Below are 17508 nucleotides of genomic sequence, written 5' to 3' on the forward strand. Positions count from 1 at the left end.
CTCACTCCAGAAATGTGCTGAAGGTTTCAAAGGCAGTGCATGCCTTCAAGCAGCCCATGGCTAGCATAGCTTTTCGCATGTACCAAAGAGCTTTGAAATTGAAGTCTCTAGAGAATGAGTTCCCCTAGGTCAGTGGTTCCCAACTTTGGGTAACCCAGGTGTCATTGGACTGCCATTCCCACAAGCCTTCACCACTAGCTGTGTTGGTCGGGGTTTCTGGGGTTGCAGTCTAGGAAGGACGTGGGTTACCCAAACTTTGGAACCACTGCTCTCGGTGCACTACAGAAAGCCAAAATGACTGTTTCTCTTTGTCGTTACGGACTCACCGACACACTCCTAACAAGTGCATGGACAAGTGCCATATAACACACTAAGCAGAATTGGGATGGGGCAGGCTTATTCACAAATGCCTCCTTTGTGTAGGACAGGGGTCTCAGACATGCAGCCCGGGGGCCATTTGCGGCCCACTGGATGATAGTTTGTGGCCCCCGCCTTGCCTGCCCCCCGAAGTGCCCATGCGTCCTTTGCTGTCAAGAGTTAAAAAAAAAGCCTCGCCTCGCCTCGCTCGCTGGCTGTCTCCCAAGACAGCGACTCTTGCACCCTCTATCCAGAACTGCAGCCTGCCAGCCAGCCTGCCTGTCTGCCGGCTGGCAGACTGCAGTTCTGGATGGAGTGTGCAAGAGGCGCTGCCTTAGGAGACAGCCGGTGAGCGAGGCGCGCTGCCGTCCCTTTTCCCCGAGCACCCGAGCCTCTGCCGAGCGATGCCTGAGAGTGGACCTCACTCCCGTCCCATCCTCAAAGAGCACCTCCAAGCCGCCAACAGCAGTTGCTGCCACCACCACCGCCTCTTCCAGGGAAGTGGCTCTCTGGCTCTCTTTCTCGGCACCCCCAGCACCAGCCCGGGCAGCAGCCGCCTCAGCACCCAGCGGTGCTTCCTCTTCCTCTTCCTCCCCCTCCTCCTCTTCTTCATCCTGCTTCAGCCGCCTCGGCTCTGGAGGCTGCCTGGGCTCATCTCGCAAAGTTTGCTCCTCTGTCGTGGTAGGAGTGCACCTCCGTGTGTGTGTGGACCTCCGTGTGTGTGTGTACACCTGTGGGGGCCCCACCCCATTCTGTTTAATTTTGTGGGTACCGATGGGGGCTTTTCTCCTTTAGCAAGGCGATTCTGTGAGGGGTCGCCGGTGCTCCCTCCCTTCTCCGCTTCTTTGTCCTGCTGTTGCTGTTGGTTATGGTAGTGAAGAAGGAGCTGGAGGGGGTCGTGGCCGGTGACGAGGCTTGTGCACCCCTCCTCCTCCTCCTCGGAGCCCCAGCCGGGCTAAGGAAACTCCTGGGCGGCTTCCTCGGGCTCTTGCTCCACTTGCGCCCCAGCCTCGCCCAGCCTCTGCCTCCAGCAGCCCCCAGGTAAATTGAGTTTGAGACCCCCGGTGTAGGATAAATGGCAGATGGGCTTACATTCCTACCAGCCCTCTTGGGAACCACCCTTGCTGGCGAAACTTTAAAGTTTGGGGATGATGGAGTGGTAGAGCAACTATTGCCAGTAGATCTCTGGGTGACTTTAGTTCCCCAAGTGTCTTCTCATCCTTTGCTAGGTAGTATTTACTTGGTGCTCAGACGAATGGACCTGTGGAACCAGCAGCTTCTGCCCCCCTTTCTCCTGTCCTGGGTTGAGATGTTGTCTTGAAAGGACCGTTGACTGCCATTATCCCCATGGTAGGACAGCTGTGCCTTCCTGTCTCCTATGCTACCATTGTCTTGTCTTTTTGGCAGGCCCTCGTCTGCCCTTTAAAAAAAATTATTTATTTATTTATTTATTTATTTATTTATTTATTTATTTATTTATTTATTTTGCAGCGATGGTGCTCCTATAGAAAGTAACCTTAATATTCTGGGTGCATTTTTTGTTCTTCAGCCACCATGTCTGCTTGTTAGGGTTCCAGAGGAGCCCACCCCCAATTTTGGACTAGGTCTAGCAGCACCCCACTTCCCTGACCTTCTGGCTTCCAGATGTTGTACCACTTCTTGCTACAAATACCACTTGCAGCTGGTACTCATGCCATGAGCCTTCTACTGCTATGACAGCTGGATACATCTGGATAGTGGTTGGTTGGTTGGTTGGCTGGCTGGCTGGCTGGCTGGCTGGCTTTGGTGGCTGCCACAGTGGTGTATGTGATATTGTAAGACATTTTGCCCAAAGCAATCTACTAGTTTCATGGGTAAGTAAGTGAATTAGTAAGTGAATGCCAGCACCTTGCCTAACCTCCCACCTTTTTAGGGGTTATGTATGTGGCCAGGGCTATCCTGTGTTCTGCTTAGGCTCCCTGATTAGAGCAGGAGATCCAATGAAAGTGGCCTTAAATGCCATTTCCTGACCCTTGAAGGCTGACTTGGTACTACCTGTAGGTGGAGGATGCTCTCAGATAAAAGTCTCCCAAAGAGATGTCCAAAGAGATGAAGTGTTGAGGGGGCAGCAGGCAGTTTCATATGAGTCTGTGGCTTGACTGGTACTTCCTGAGAAGAAAGAGGGGGGGCAAAGGGATTGAAGCTCTGCAGTGCCATGTCTTGTAATGGATATGGAGGTGGGGTGCTATTTGACCCAAAGAGTATTCACAGGTGCCAAGGAGAGATCTTCTGCAGGACTGTGTGCTAAAGACCGGGGGGGAGCAACTCCAAAGGAGCAACTCCAAAGGAGTAGCTCCTTACCAGTTGAGCTAAGAGTTTGTGCCTTGAGCTCTTTTTGACATTTATAGTTGGGGGACACAGAGCCCCAGTGATTTTGCTTCTGTCCCCATGGTGGTAGTCCACTCCTGGTACTTTAGCTGCTATCTTTGTTGCTATACCCATGCCCCTTCTCTTTCCTCCCTGTTCCGTCTTCTCTGTCTTGCCTCATGTCCTCAGCTTCTTCCTCCACTCTTTCTCTCTGCTGTTGCTCCGGTGAATGAAGATGAAACTGATGCAAGGGGAAAAAACAAGGGCTGCATGCACTTAGCATTCTAATAGCAAAGGAAGATGTTGAAGATTAATGGAAATGTTTAAAAGTGGCAATAAGTTGGCTGAGTGGTTTTTGCATTTTATTTGAATGCTGTGTGCATCTTAGCACTCGCATCTGAGAAAAAAAATCATCCTACTATTTCTTTATAATTGCACATGTTATGCTATGGGGTGACACTGAAGATATTAAAATATGACTAACAGATTTCCGTTCACTAAACAGAGCATTCTCTTCTTTCAAATACACTCCTGTGCTTGCCATTTGTTTTGGAAATTCTGCCTGTGCCTTTCAAACATGGAAGAAGGATTCCACCTTTATTCTAGTGACACTTTCCTCATTATTTTTCCCCCAGAAAGTACTTAATGAATAAGTAACTAGTAAGAAACCTTAGTTAATTGGGGAGAGGCAGAGTGCTATGCAACACACGTCAGATTCTACTACGACCCAGCTTTGATCTTATTGACTCTTCAATTTAGCTTGTAATTTCTTAGGCAGAGAAGTGTCTTTCCTGTTTATGTTACACCTGTAAAAAGTCATTGGGAACAGTGGCACTACCTAAACAAATGCTTGTTATAATACTTGGTGGAAAAGGGAATAGATGAGCAGGAGCAGTAAATATTTTTTGTGTGGGTTTGATTTTCATTGCTTAATTGCGTTCATATGTTTGCACATAAGTGCCCCACATTTTAGACATTTAAAGGTGGAAGCTTTTGCCAAATGTCATGGTGTACATTACTGTAATACTGAACATTTTCATCTTTACTCTGATCCTTGCTCTTTCTTTTTTTATTTTTTTTGTGGAGGAAGGAAGACTTTCGGCCTTCTGAGACTGATCAAATAGGTAGGTCTAGATGTTTCTGCTTTTAGAACTGAAGACATGTATACCCTGTTGGAGTTTTCTTTTCAACCTGTGACTGGGAGGGACTTTTCTGAGCTGGGGTGATTATCTATCCACCTCTAACCAATTGTTCTTTCCAACTTTTTGAAATTCAAAGAATGCCTCACCTCTTTACATTCTGTCCTTCTGTTTTTTTGGTTGGCAGCAATTGTTGTTGCTATTGATCTGTTCTGTTGGTTGCTAGTATGAGTGCAATAAAAAAAGCAGTATATGCAAGTTTGTAATTTCATGCAACTGTAAATAAATTCCTTCTACAGATGTCTCAGAGTTATTGAGATTTTAAGTGCTAGTTAATGAGAATGATGTGGACTCTGAGGAACTTTGTAATTATTCTCCTGTGGGTTTCTGTACTTCTACCATGTAGGAAAAAGAGAATTTTATCAGAAATCCTAAAGTCTGCAACAGGCTATGGGCTCAGAGAACAAAGAAACAAACAGATAGCTAACAAATATTTTTCAGGCTTTGCTCTTCTTTCAAAAGGCTTATGATTTTTTATTCTCTCCCCTCCCCCCTTATGATTTACCAAAAACACTTCATATCTGGCTGAATAGAAAGAGTCATTTTTATTTTCTTTCTCTGAGATTCCTAAGCAGACTTGCTAAGAAAGAGGAAAAATGGATCTTGATTGTATCAAGGAATTTCTTTCTTTCTTTCTTTTTAACTTCCCGAGTTAGTATATCTGAATTTCTTTCTTTCAATGGAAAGAAGAATTGCAGTTCAACTTCAGAGTTTTAAAGGTGTGTGATTATTTACAAAGACAAAGACAAACAGATGCACAGGGGAAGATGATGATTCTATAGGAAAAGCCATAATTTCACAAAACCTCTCAGATAAAAAGATTATATATATTAAAGACCGTGAAACTATAAAAGAGATGCTAGAAGCACTTGTGAGATCCTATGGTTTTTCCAGCTTTAAATCACAGACAGTTTTTATTAGGAAACTTGTATGGCTCCATCTTAACAACAGACAAGATTATGAAAAGCAAATTTCTGCTCTATTTTGTTTGGCAATATTCTGCTCTGTTCTGTGTTTGACAATAAGTTTAACTGGCTTCGAACTGATAGAAAATGGGAATTCTCACAGCTTCTGTGGGAGAATGATTTGATGTTTTTGTATCTTTTGTGTCTTGTATAGCAAACAGCTAAGCTTCCAAGACTGTTTGCATTGTCTGAGGAAAGAGGGCATAGACCAAAAAGACTCCCATGAGACAACTGAAAGTGGCTCAAATTTCATGCTGAGTGGGAAAAGCAGTAGGAGGGGCACACCTCATAGCCAATCATGCCGTTGCTGGAGCTGTGGGGAGATGGTTCACTTGACAAAGGATTGCAAATTCCCAATAGATTCCTCAACCAATAGGAACTATACTAGTTTTAAATCAGATGGAAAAAGGATTCACAGCAAATATGTAGAGCCTAACTGTAATGGAGAGACAAAAAGAAAGGCTGGAAAGGAATGAAGGCATAAATAGAAGGCATGCATGGCCCGTAACTGTGAATAGAAATCAGGATCATTGACTCAGGGTGCAGCAGTCGTTGATTGATGACTTACAGGCGGTAAGTCATCCGGTATAAGTAGGTATTGAAGCTGAAATGAAGTGCGAATGGAGACGTGGGGTGCTACAAGGCAAGACTAGTTGTGAAAGGGTTCCTACAGAAAGATGGAAAAGACGTTGAAGAAACCTTTGCTCCAGGTGTCAAGGTCAGTGCAATAAAAATGCTCCTGAGTACAGTATGGTTACCTCCAAATGCACCTCAAGCGCCTACACATCAAGATTGCATTTCTACATAGAGAGATTGCAGAGGAGCTGTATAGGGAACAGCCACTGGGCTTCATCAACCAGAATGATTTTATTTTGTATGCAAACTAAAGAAAGGCCTATGTGGATTGAAGCAAGCTGCTCGAGTCTGGAATGTAAACTAAAGAAAATGTTATTCCAACAAGACTTCAAGCAAGGAGATGCAGATCAGTACTTGTATACTGGAAGCAGAAATTGACATTAAACCTTTATTTTAACTTCTGTTGATGATTGAATTGTAGCTGCATAAAGTGAACAGGAGTACAACGAGATTGTACATCATCTTAAAGAGGCTGAAAATCAAAGAGTTAGGAGATACAACATATTATTTGGGCATTACAATTGAAAGTGGTCATATTTGCTAAATCAGTCAAAACAGACAGTTGAGCTTCTGAAGCCATTTAGGCCTCCAATCTGCCCACAGCATAACAACACCCATGCAAACAATTTTTTTTCTGCAAAACGAGAAGGAAAATGAACCTCTCCCAAATGATAGTCACTACAGAACAGTTATAGGTAAGTTTTTGTACCTCATAACCACTACCAAACCAGATATAACTACTGCACAGAAATACTAAGGAAAATAATTCACCAACACAGAGTGATTGGAGAGCTGTGAACAGGTGGCTAGATATTTGAAAGAGACAATGGATTTTAAGTTAAGACTGCCAGTTAATAAAAAACCACACCTTGTAGAGTAATGTAGACTAGGCAGAGGACAGTACTGATGCTAAGTCCGCTAGCGTTTTCCTGTTAATGTATTGTGATAGTCCTAATTCATGCGCTAGTCAAAAACAAGATGTTGTAGCTTTGTCTTCCACGGAGTCTGAATTCATTGCTGCAGGTGAACCATGCAGGGAATTGCTATGGCTGGAGAAGCTGCTGAATGACTTTGAGATAAATGAAGAGATGCCTTTCCAGGTGATGGAAGACAACCAGAGCTGCATGAAGCGATTGCTAAGTGAGAAAATGAATGCATGCAGCAACACATCATCATGAGATACCACTCAGTCTATGACCTGACTGAGAAAGGCATGAAGTGGTGGTCTTACTGTCCCACCACAGAGATGACCAAGCCTCTTCTGAGGGACCAATTCCAGAACTTACAGAGCAAGATGGGACTTCAAGAGAGCGGCTGCATCCGAGTTTGAGAAGGGGTGTTGGAGTTTTATTTGCAACCTCCCATGCCTGCCTGTAGTTTCAGTGAGGGACTTTTCTGAGCCTGGTGTGATTATCCAGCCCTCAACTGTTTCTTCCAGCATTCAAAGAGAGCTCCATCTCTCTGCTGAATGTCCTCTCCCTTTCTTTCCTGGGCTGCTAGCAATTGTTTGCTGTTCATCTGTTCACAGCTTAAATAATGAAACATTTTATTGAGAATTTAAGTGCCAGTTAATGTGAAAGGGGCGGACTATATGGGGAACTCGAAGCTATTCTCCTCTGTAGATTTCTGTACTTTTACTGCAGAGCAAAAGGAATTTTACCCCAAATTAAAAACTCTGGAACATCTTTGTCATCTGTGGCCCTTAAAGAAGCATCAGTAGTTGTCACCTTCTGCCCGCAATTGAGACTACTTACACACATCATAAACAATCTTGAACCCATTCTTAACAAGAATACTTTACTCTCCCGAGCCCTTGGTGGTAGGTGTGTACTTGCTTCCAGACAACCCCCTCCCGATCTCAAGCAACTATTGACACACAACAGACTATACAACACTTGGTACAGGGAGGGGAACTAAACCAGGTCTCTCCCCACACCTACCCCCCCAGCAACACAATAACAGTTCCCAACAATATCATGCACATAATTAGGGCATGTCGAGTCATTTCTTTGCTAATGTGATCTCTGCCATCCTTTGCCAACAATGCCTTCCTGCAGTCTATGTAGGACAAAGAGGACATTCTTTATATAAAATAATTAATGAATGTAAATCTGACATTAAGTAAACACCCAAAACCTTGTTTCGGAACGTTCAGTCTACCTGGACACTCTTTGAGTGATCTGCAAGTGAGCATTTGAGGGGGAAAACACTAGAAGAACCTGAACTGAGAGAGAAACAGCTGAGATGTGGTATATACAGATGTTAGAAACCCATCTGAAAGGTCTGAATTTTAATAAAGGGTTTTTAAGTTACTGCAAAGCGTGAAATCCTACATTGATTCCCACAGCTGGTCACTTTAGTCAACTATGGTATTGTTATCTTGTAGACTGATCATTTATTTTATTCACATTCCATTAGTAACAAACCATTGTCGTTGTCATTTTATCCATTATCGCTATCTGGTCATGGGACCATATATAAATATGCTGTTATACAGTATAGTCTCCTTTGTTATGTTTAAGAAGTACGTAGGCTTGATCACTTTAAAGTGTAGTAGTTACACTTTAATGTGTCACAACATTTTTGTCTCTTGTTTTTTATTTTTGTCTTTAAGGAAACACGTTTAGCCATTCATTGTATAAAAGGTAGATCTCCCTTCACCCTTTCTAACATACACTTAGCAGGCACTGCTTCAGATTTGAAGAAAGTAGTTTCTTCAAACTACTTTAGTTCAGAAGAAAGTAGTTTCAATTTTAAAATGAATGTTAGTGAGGAATTTTTATTTTTTTTTTAAAATCAGTACCCTACCAAGCTTATGCTGAGCAGAAAGTCCTGCCATTATACTGTTTGCACAAATCTTGCTGTTCCAGAAGCAGGGAGTGGTGTTTCCTTATGGAGATTGCTTCTTGTGTGATTTGTGTAAATGCCTCAATCTGGCATTTTTCTGCTGGAGGGGCTTTCCTGTTCAGTGGAAGCTTAATAGGACATTGGCCATTGCTTTCCATTAATTTGACTAACTTGAGAAACTGCAGATTACTTTGCATGAAGTTCCCCCCCCCCCCCCCCCATAAAATGTACTTGATCTCAGGCTGAACTCTGTCTTTGTACAAAAAGCTTTAAGGTTCCAAACTGAGATGACAAATGACTATTGAACACAGGCCAATGTTTTTTAACTTGTTCTTTCCCTTTTCTTTTTTGTTTGTTAAGAAGGTTGAAAATGATGATCCTAGCATTTCCTGGGCTAGGAACATCCTAGAAAAGCTCAGCAAGTTGATACACCGAACAGCCACTTTTGTTTCTGCCTCCCTTATTTCAGAGAGCAATTATCTTAAATGTTTGTGTAGCCCTTCTATTTTAAGTGCTTAGACCACACTGAAAACACACCCTCCAATTTCCTAGCCTTTGAACTTCTAAAATCTATCTTGGAATCACTTGAGTTACCACTAGTTACAATATAGGGTTTGTCTCAATCAATCTATACAATTAAACTAACAAAGACCGAAAAATGAACCTGAGTTCCTGCCTGTTCAGACAGTAGATAAAAAACTTTATCTTAGTAGACTTTAATTTGCTAACAATATTTGTGTGTCTTACCCCTGCTTCCTTTTGAATAGACTTACAAGGGTAGTATCTGTGACAAACCCAGACCTACTGGGATCTGCCACACAGTTACACTAAGCTGCCACCAACCATTCCCTTTAAGAAGTCACACAGACCAGGGATGGATTTTTAAACAATAAAAAGAATAAGGTTTATTTAATTACACACAGGGAAAATAAACAATCAGGTGAATAGGATAAAGTAACGTGGCTTATTCTCACACATACAAGCATACAGTTTGGTTCACCCAGAACCCTTAACTTAAAGCACAGACCCTGAACCTATCAGTTCTGGCTAACTAACAGACACCTGAACCTATCAGGTTGGTACTCTGACACACAGTAGTACCCTGTCTGACACTCAGACTCCCACAACAGCTTCTTCTTCCCAGCTGCTGCTTCGTCACATCCCAGTGTCTCACAGTGTCTCTTTTCTCACCACACAGGCATCACATATTTATACAGTACAGCCCCTCCTCCTGATGTCCCGCCTTCCACTCCCCATAGGATGGAACTTTCCCTCCAAACCCATGACAGACAGGTAACATCAGAGCTGTATGTAACACCTCCCCTCTTTATAAGTTGTTTTGTAGGGGGAAAGCTAACGTGCTTTTCACCAAAAAACAACCTGGGTAAAATACACAACAACAGTTATACATACCATATAATACTTACATATACTTACACTCCAAGTTAACCATAGCAAATATGCATTTAAACATTTTACCATATACAGTACATCAATTTACCTTTATTAATACCAACCAAATTCAAAACCAGGTACATTTTAACTTTTTGTTTTCATTATATACATATAGTCCATGTTCTTTCGCCGTCTTCAGTCTTCAGGTCTTCTTGATAAGGCGTCAGCAACACAGTTCACTGACCCTCTGACCACCTTCACTTCAAAGTCATAGTCCTGTAAGTTCAAAGCCCACCTCATAAGTTTGCTATTGTGGGTTTTCATCGTCTTTAACCATTGCAATGGTGAATGGTCAGTACACAGAATAAAATGTCTTCCCCAGATGTAAGGCTTGGCCTTCTGGATCGCGTAGACTATGGCCAGACACTCCTTCTCCACGGTTGCCAAATGTCTCTCACCTTTTTGAAGTTTCCTACTCAGGTAGGACACTGGATGCTGGTCACCATTCTCATCCTCCTGGCACAGAACTGCTCCTACCCCGCTGTTAGACGCGTCGGTGTAGATGATAAACTCCCGGTCGAAGTCTGGAGCACGCAGGACAGGATAGTTGATTAACGCCTCCTTCAACCTCTGGAACGCCGCCTCACAGTCGCTGGTCCACGGGATGCGGTCATCAGCCTTCTTCCTCGTCAGATCGGTCAGCGGAGCCGCAATCTCGCTAAACCTCGGGATGAACTTTCTGTAGTAGCCCACCAACCCAAGAAATGATTTGACCTTTTTCTTGGTGTTGGGTCTAGGCCAATCACGAACTGCTTCTATTTTGGCCTCCAGGGGTTTTATCATTCCTCCCCCTACCATGTGACCCAAGTATTTTATTTCTGGGCTACCCAGCTGACACTTGCTGGCCTTTACTGTTAGCCCTGCTGCACTTAACCTCTGCAGCACTAACTCCAGGTGTATCAGGTGATCTTCCCAGGTATTACTGAAGATCCCTATGTCGTCAATGTAGGCCACTGTAAAGTCACTGAGCCCTGCCAAGGTCTGGTCCATCAGCCTTTGGAATGTGGCTGGTGCATTTCTGAGACCAAAGCTCAGGACTCGAAACTCATAGAGACCAAAAGGGCTGCAAAAGGCAGTCTTTTCTTGATCCCTGGGATCAATTCTTAATTGCCAATATCCCTTTACCAGGTCCAATGATGAGATGAACCGACAACCCCCTATGGTTTCAATCAGGTTGTCTAGCCTGGGCATTGGGTAGGCATCAGGAGTGGTTACACGGTTTAATTTCCTGTAATCGACACAAAACCTAATGCTCCCATCAGGCTTGTCCACTAGGACTATCGGAGAGGACCAAGGACTAGAAGAGGGGACGATTATGTTCTCCCTAAGCATCTCGTCCAGCTCCTTCCGCACCTTGTCCCTATAGGGTCCCGTTACTCGGTATGGGGATACTGCCTGCGGGGGTGCATCCCCTGTGTGGATCCGATGCATCACTCCCTTCACTATCCCCGGCTTGTTGGAAAACACCTGTTGATATTTACTAAGCAGCATTTTTAGTTCTTGCTGCTGGTCTTGGGTGAGTGCAGGACTGATCTTTACCTCCTCTGGGTTGTATTTTACTTCCCCTCTACCCTCCCAGAAGGGTAATTCCGCTTCCTCACTCTCAGCTGCTTTTATCGCGAACAAAACCCTCTGTTCCCCTCTGTAGTAGGGTTTTAGGGCATTCACATGAACCACCCTCCTTGCTTGGTTCTCCTCCTGCTCTATTAGGTAGTTCAGGTCTGACATCTTGGAAATGACCCTATATGGTCCTGCCCATTTGAGCTGCAGTTTATTCTCTCTGCAGGGCCTAAGCCAAAGCACTTCCTCCCCTGGGTCAAAGTGCCTCTCTCTAGCTTTGTGGTCATACCATGTTTTCTGTCTGACCTTCTGAGCTTGCAGGTTTTCTGCTGCCAGCTCTAGATTTCGCTTTAGGTCATTCATCAAGGTGTCTATGTATGTCACAACGTCTTGTGGGTCATCCTGGGTGATCTGCTGTGTTTTGTTCACCCCTAAGTGTGCAGCAAACATGTCAGAGTGACCCCTTTGTAAGATCATGGGGCGATACTTTTCAGGCACCACCAGCTGACTTCTGATCCCATCTCCCCCTTTTGAGATATTCCTCAGGGTTTCTCTATATAAAATCCCCTTTTTCTCCAGAAATCTCACTGGGGTTTCAGGTGTTAGCTGGGCGTCAGTCACCTGCTCAAAACACTTTTGGAGAGTGGCGTCTGCCTTTTGCTCCTGTCCAAATCTGCTGTCTGTGGTTAAGGTTTCCACCACAGCTTCTGAACTCCCCTCTGCTTCCGTCTCTGGCTCATCATTACCCCCCTGAACTGTCTCTGTGGTGGCTTGTGAGCGTGTAATCACTAGCACCCGTTTCACATGTTCAGCCAGGTCATTTCCCACGAGCACGGCTGCTGGCAGAGTCGATGAAATCGCTAGCCGCCAATCTCCCCTCCAGCCTTGAAAGTTGACAGGTACCTCTGCTACTGGCAGAGAGATTATCTGCCCCTCAATCCCTGCCACCTTCATGCTCTCATTTGGGATTATAAACTCCCTAGGAATAATATCTGGATGGCACAGGGTTACCTGGGAACAAGTGTCCCGCAGCCCCCTATACTGACGGTCAAGTATTCCTACGTCCACCCCGGCTGTCTCAAACAACTGAGAATCTGTTTTTACCAGCAAGCAGCGCTTTACCTCCCCAAGAGGACCATTTTCCTCAGCCTGATCAGCAGAGGTAGCTGTTCCAGACTGAGTAGTCATGGCAACAGGCTCCCTCTGTGACAATGAGCTTTGCTCTTTCTGGACACAGAACACAGCTTTTGGCTTGGTCCCACTAGAATTCTGAGGCACCATTCCTTTTAGCTGCTTTAATTTCTCACACTCTGAGATCAGATGACCCTTTCCCTGACAGAAATAGCATTTTCTAGTGTATTTGGATTCTCTCTCCTCTTGTTTCGGTTTTCCCTCCAAATTCTGAGGGCTTGGTTTCATGCCTGAGGGCTTCCCTTCACCATGGGCCCCTCCCCCTTGCTGGCTTTTCCCTGGTCCCTGAGAGTACTTGCTGTAGGTTTCTTTGGGTTTACCTACAGATTTCCCCTCACCCAAGGGCTTTCTTATTTGGGAGATAAAATCCGCGATTTCTGCGGCTGCTGCCACAGATTTCGGTTTCCTTTCCCTCACCTGGAATTTCAATTCCCCCTGCAGGACTGAATAGAACTGTTCCAGGGCTATCAAGTCTTTAAGCTGCTCATAGGTCTCTATTCCCTCCTGCGATAGCCATTTCTCAAGCAGCCTCACCAATTGGGCCCCCACTTGGGTAAAAGTCTGTTCTGGTTTCTTGGTGAGGGACCTGAATCTTTGTCTCAGCTGCTCTGCATTTATCCCATGTCTGGCAAACACCAGTTTTTTAAACTCTGCAAAATCTTTCATCAATTCCTCAGGCATCTCGGCATAAACCTCAGCCAGGCTACCACTGATTAAAGACCGCATGATGGTCATCTTCTCAGTTTCCCTTACTGAGAAGTCCACAAACGCTCTTTCCACTAAGGAAAAGAACACCTCAGGACAATCTCCCTTGTGGTACACAGGGAATTTCTTCAGGTCAGCCTTAGACAATTGGCCTCCCTCAGAATCCCTATTATTATTATTGTTCTGGTTCATCAGTTCCAGTTTTCTTAATTCAAACGCCATTTTCTCTCTCTCCAATGCCAATTCAAATTGTCTCTGTTTCTCCCTTTCCTCTCTTCTTTCTCTCTCTAATCTTTCCTCCATTTCCCTCACCCTCAGTTCATGCTGTTGGGCTAGGAGTATTTTTCTGAGTTCTGGGTCCTGCTCTCCTGTGCTGTCACCTTGCACTGAGCCAAATTCATCCTCAGAACCTTGGTCAATCTGGGGGTCTTTCACCTCACTCATGTCTGCTACTTGGCTTCGAGTCAAGGGCATACCCCCCCTCAGAACAGGCTGCTTTAAAAAGTCAAGCCTCAAAATAAAACGACCACTTTTTTCCTTTTACCTCAGAACCAGCTCTCCCTAGAGATTGCTGCTGTTCTTCAGCACTAAAGTTGCAACAGTATCGAGTCAGAGCCTACCCCCCTCTGCTGGGCCTCTCAGCTGGCAAGCTAGCTCGCTGTTGCTACGCAGTTTTTCCTCAGCTTTTCCCGCCAAAACTAGGCTGCCTCAGAGCACCTAAATCTAAGTCTCCCCAGTTGGCACGTTCTTCTACTAGTGCACCTCCCCGTGAGGTACACCTAGAAGATTACCTACGCGCCTCAGACTGTCCCTGACTAGACCCCCCTTGCTCTGGGCACACTTGCCAAGGCTTTGCTGGACCGCTGGACAACTGAACCAGTCGTATCCCACACGCTGGACACCAATCAATGTGACAAACCCAGACCTACTGGGATCTGCCACACAGTTACACTAAGCTGCCACCAACCATTCCCTTTAAGAAGTCACACAGACCAGGGATGGATTTTTAAACAATAAAAAGAATAAGGTTTATTTAATTACACACAGGGAAAATAAACAATCAGGTGAATAGGATAAAGTAACGTGGCTTATTCTCACACATACAAGCATACAGTTTGGTTCACCCAGAACCCTTAACTTAAAGCACAGACCCTGAACCTATCAGTTCTGGCTAACTAACAGACACCTGAACCTATCAGGTTGGTACTCTGACACACAGTAGTACCCTGTCTGACACTCAGACTCCCACAACAGCTTCTTCTTCCCAGCTGCTGCTTCGTCACATCCCAGTGTCTCACAGTGTCTCTTTTCTCACCACACAGGCATCACATATTTATACAGTACAGCCCCTCCTCCTGATGTCCCGCCTTCCACTCCCCATAGGATGGAACTTTCCCTCCAAACCCATGACAGACAGGTAACATCAGAGCTGTATGTAACAGTATCATCTCAGGTCAATCAAATCTCAGTACTAGTTCAGTTCAGACGTTGTGCCAAATCATGATTTGTGTTAAGCACCCAAAGCAGACCATGTTGGAGTTTCCAAATGTACAACAGGCAGATCTGGGTGTTTGGAGCTGCTTCTTCTTTCCATCTGTTCAGTAGTCAGCTTCAGTAACTGAACTCTTGTTTCCATGGTGCAGTGGCTTTAGGAAGTAGAAAGGTTATTGCTGTACTGTGTCAATTCAGACCCCATATCAAAACATAGTTCAGCTTTCTTAAGCATGGCTCAGCATGAGGTCTGGCTTTAGCCTCTGTGTTTAAACATGGAGAAAATTCTGTAGATAGCACAGGACTGGCCGGCTGGTTCCACCCTCACTGTTTTCCTACAGTGACCTTAAATCAATGTACATAGATTTTGTCCCTCTTTCATCCCCACAGTTAACCATACAGGTGGCCTATATCATTAAATGTTGACGTTTATAGGAAACAATACTTAATCATAAAAACAGGCCCTGTTCAGGCAGTTGAAGAAGGGTTCAAGTAACATATGAAGAAGGAAGTACACTAGTAGTTCACTTCCTCCATCGTTGCTGCGTTGGTATGAGACAGAAAGGTTCTAAAGAGGAAAGGCTCTAACATAATAATAATAATAATTTATTGTCATTGTAAGTATATACACATACAACAAAATTCACAGACACCCAGAGACCAGACACATGCACACACATAAAATTCCCCAAACACTCCCCACCCACATGGAGGCAGAACTTATATTTTCTAATGTCCAAACCCTCTTCTATGTCTAGAAGAGGCTCTTTTTAATTCAGAATATTAGTTTTGCATATGAGGAGAACAACGATGGGAAGGACTGGGCTAGTGTGCTTCCTTCCTCACATGTTGAGGAAACATCCTTTTTGACTGCCTGAATAGGACTGCTTGCCAATTAACTACCGAACAATGTTTAAGGCTGAATAAGAGACTAGCTCAGGGGAAGGTAGAGGAACAGTGACAAGGCTGTGTATTGCTGGGGCTTGATTTCTTAAGCGCAATTAAGAGGTAGCTGGTATATGACAGGACCAGGCCCCCACCCCAAGCGAAACTGCATCAAATGTAAAAATAGCATTCTCTCTTTCTCTTCCTCCATTTTATTTTTACCAGCTCTCGCAACTTGTTATTTCTATCTGTTCTTTTGTATTTGAAAGGAAAGCTGTAGGGGGAAAACCCATTATACCTCAAGAATTTATCCTGTACTGTGGAAACAATCACCACCCGTGAAACCAGAGTCATGTTTAATATGTACCAGATGAAATATGGAAGAAAAATTCAGAAAAGGACACCGTTGCTGTTTCTTCTCTTAATTGTACCATCAATACTGTTGGTTTAAGAAAAAAGGTCGTTTTGTGGGAGGGAAAAATAATTGTAGAGCAATTCATGCTGGGATGGTTAAATGATATCTGTTAAATAGTCTCAAATTTGGCTGATTGGTGGGTTCTTTGTTGCTGGTTCTTGTGTTAAAACATGAAATTAATTTAGGAAATTTTTAAATGAAATGTTGTTGTTTTGGTGAGTGAGTACAAGATGGACTACACTGCTGAGGGAACCGCTGCTCACAGTCAGAGCTCTTAATCAATCATGGGTTACATCTCAGTAATGGCTACAGCCTAGATGGTCCTTTAATAAGACTGTAGGAGTCCTCTGAGACCTATTAAGTGATATTGGAAAGGGATAGGGGAGAGAACAATCAGCTTCTTTTATGAGCTTCCTTGAAGAAGGTTGTCAAATGGGCAAGGGGAAATTGTGGAATTTATGACCCATTGACTGGCAGGAATGATATTAGTGTGGTAAATGTCATTATACGTTTTGGAGGTAAACAGGTTTCAAAGTGTACGGGACACATGCTGCTTTTTAATAATCTGCTGTATAAATTGCTCAGACTGGAGAAACCAGTAATTTTAAAATAGATAGTAAAATAGTAAAAGATGTCCCAGTGTTGTTCTCTGTCAGGCGGTCCCACTGATTTCTGTGGACCATTTGTGATGTTTTTGTTTTGGCTGCTGCTACTGCAAATCAAAGGCATGGGTTTGTTTGTCTCTGTTCCTCAGTAATTTCATGAGTCAGCAGTTCTATGTTTTTGTTTAGAAACGTGGCACAGAAGCAGTAATAAGACCACTGCCTTTTTTTTAAAAGCTCTCTGCTGATTCCATTGTAGTGAGTAATGACTGGTCTGTACTCCAGTAGGAGGAAAGAGGCAGAAGCTGCTCCAGCAATTTGTGGATGACACTGATTACTTAGATTTGCTTCTGTCTGTTTCTGCCACAGGTTCAAGACCAGAGTTGCCAAATTAACAGCTTCCCATTCCTTGAGATTTCAAGGCCAGATGCTGAAACAAAATTGGGCCTCTGTGTAACAGTTGTAAAATCTGAGTATGAGAGACATGTGAGAGAGTAAGAGATACAGCATAGATTTTCTGCAGTTAAGTCCTGAACAAATATTATATGCTTCATGTACCCACAAAGAACTTCACATAGAACAAGTGAACCCTGAAATCATTTAGGGGTGGCAAAGAAGTAGCCCAGGCTTTAAGGCTACTTATAATAAAACCAGACTTTCTCCTGTTCCTGAGATTTGTATCCCCACCTGAACAACCAAAGTGTAGTCTCTGAGGGCTTAGCAACCCTGTTCAAGACTGAGATAAACTTAGTTGACTCAGCTGATCATCTACTTTGAGAGCAGGCAGGTAGAGCATGCTCTTAGTCTGCTATAGGTTTTGCTACCATTGACTATGGCATCCTTTTGAATCATCT

General features: G+C 44.0%; 1 protein-coding gene across 1 annotated transcript in view; it reads left to right on the forward strand.

Annotated features, from left to right (window-relative positions):
* Positions 1-17508, forward strand: part of SEMA5A (semaphorin 5A) — a 195819-nt gene that overhangs the window by 58790 nt on the left and 119521 nt on the right. The gene's annotated exons all lie outside the window — the stretch shown is intronic.

Source organism: Pogona vitticeps, chromosome 4 (genome assembly GCF_051106095.1).
Source record: "Pogona vitticeps strain Pit_001003342236 chromosome 4, PviZW2.1, whole genome shotgun sequence".
Classification (NCBI taxonomy): domain Eukaryota; kingdom Metazoa; phylum Chordata; class Lepidosauria; order Squamata; family Agamidae; genus Pogona; species Pogona vitticeps.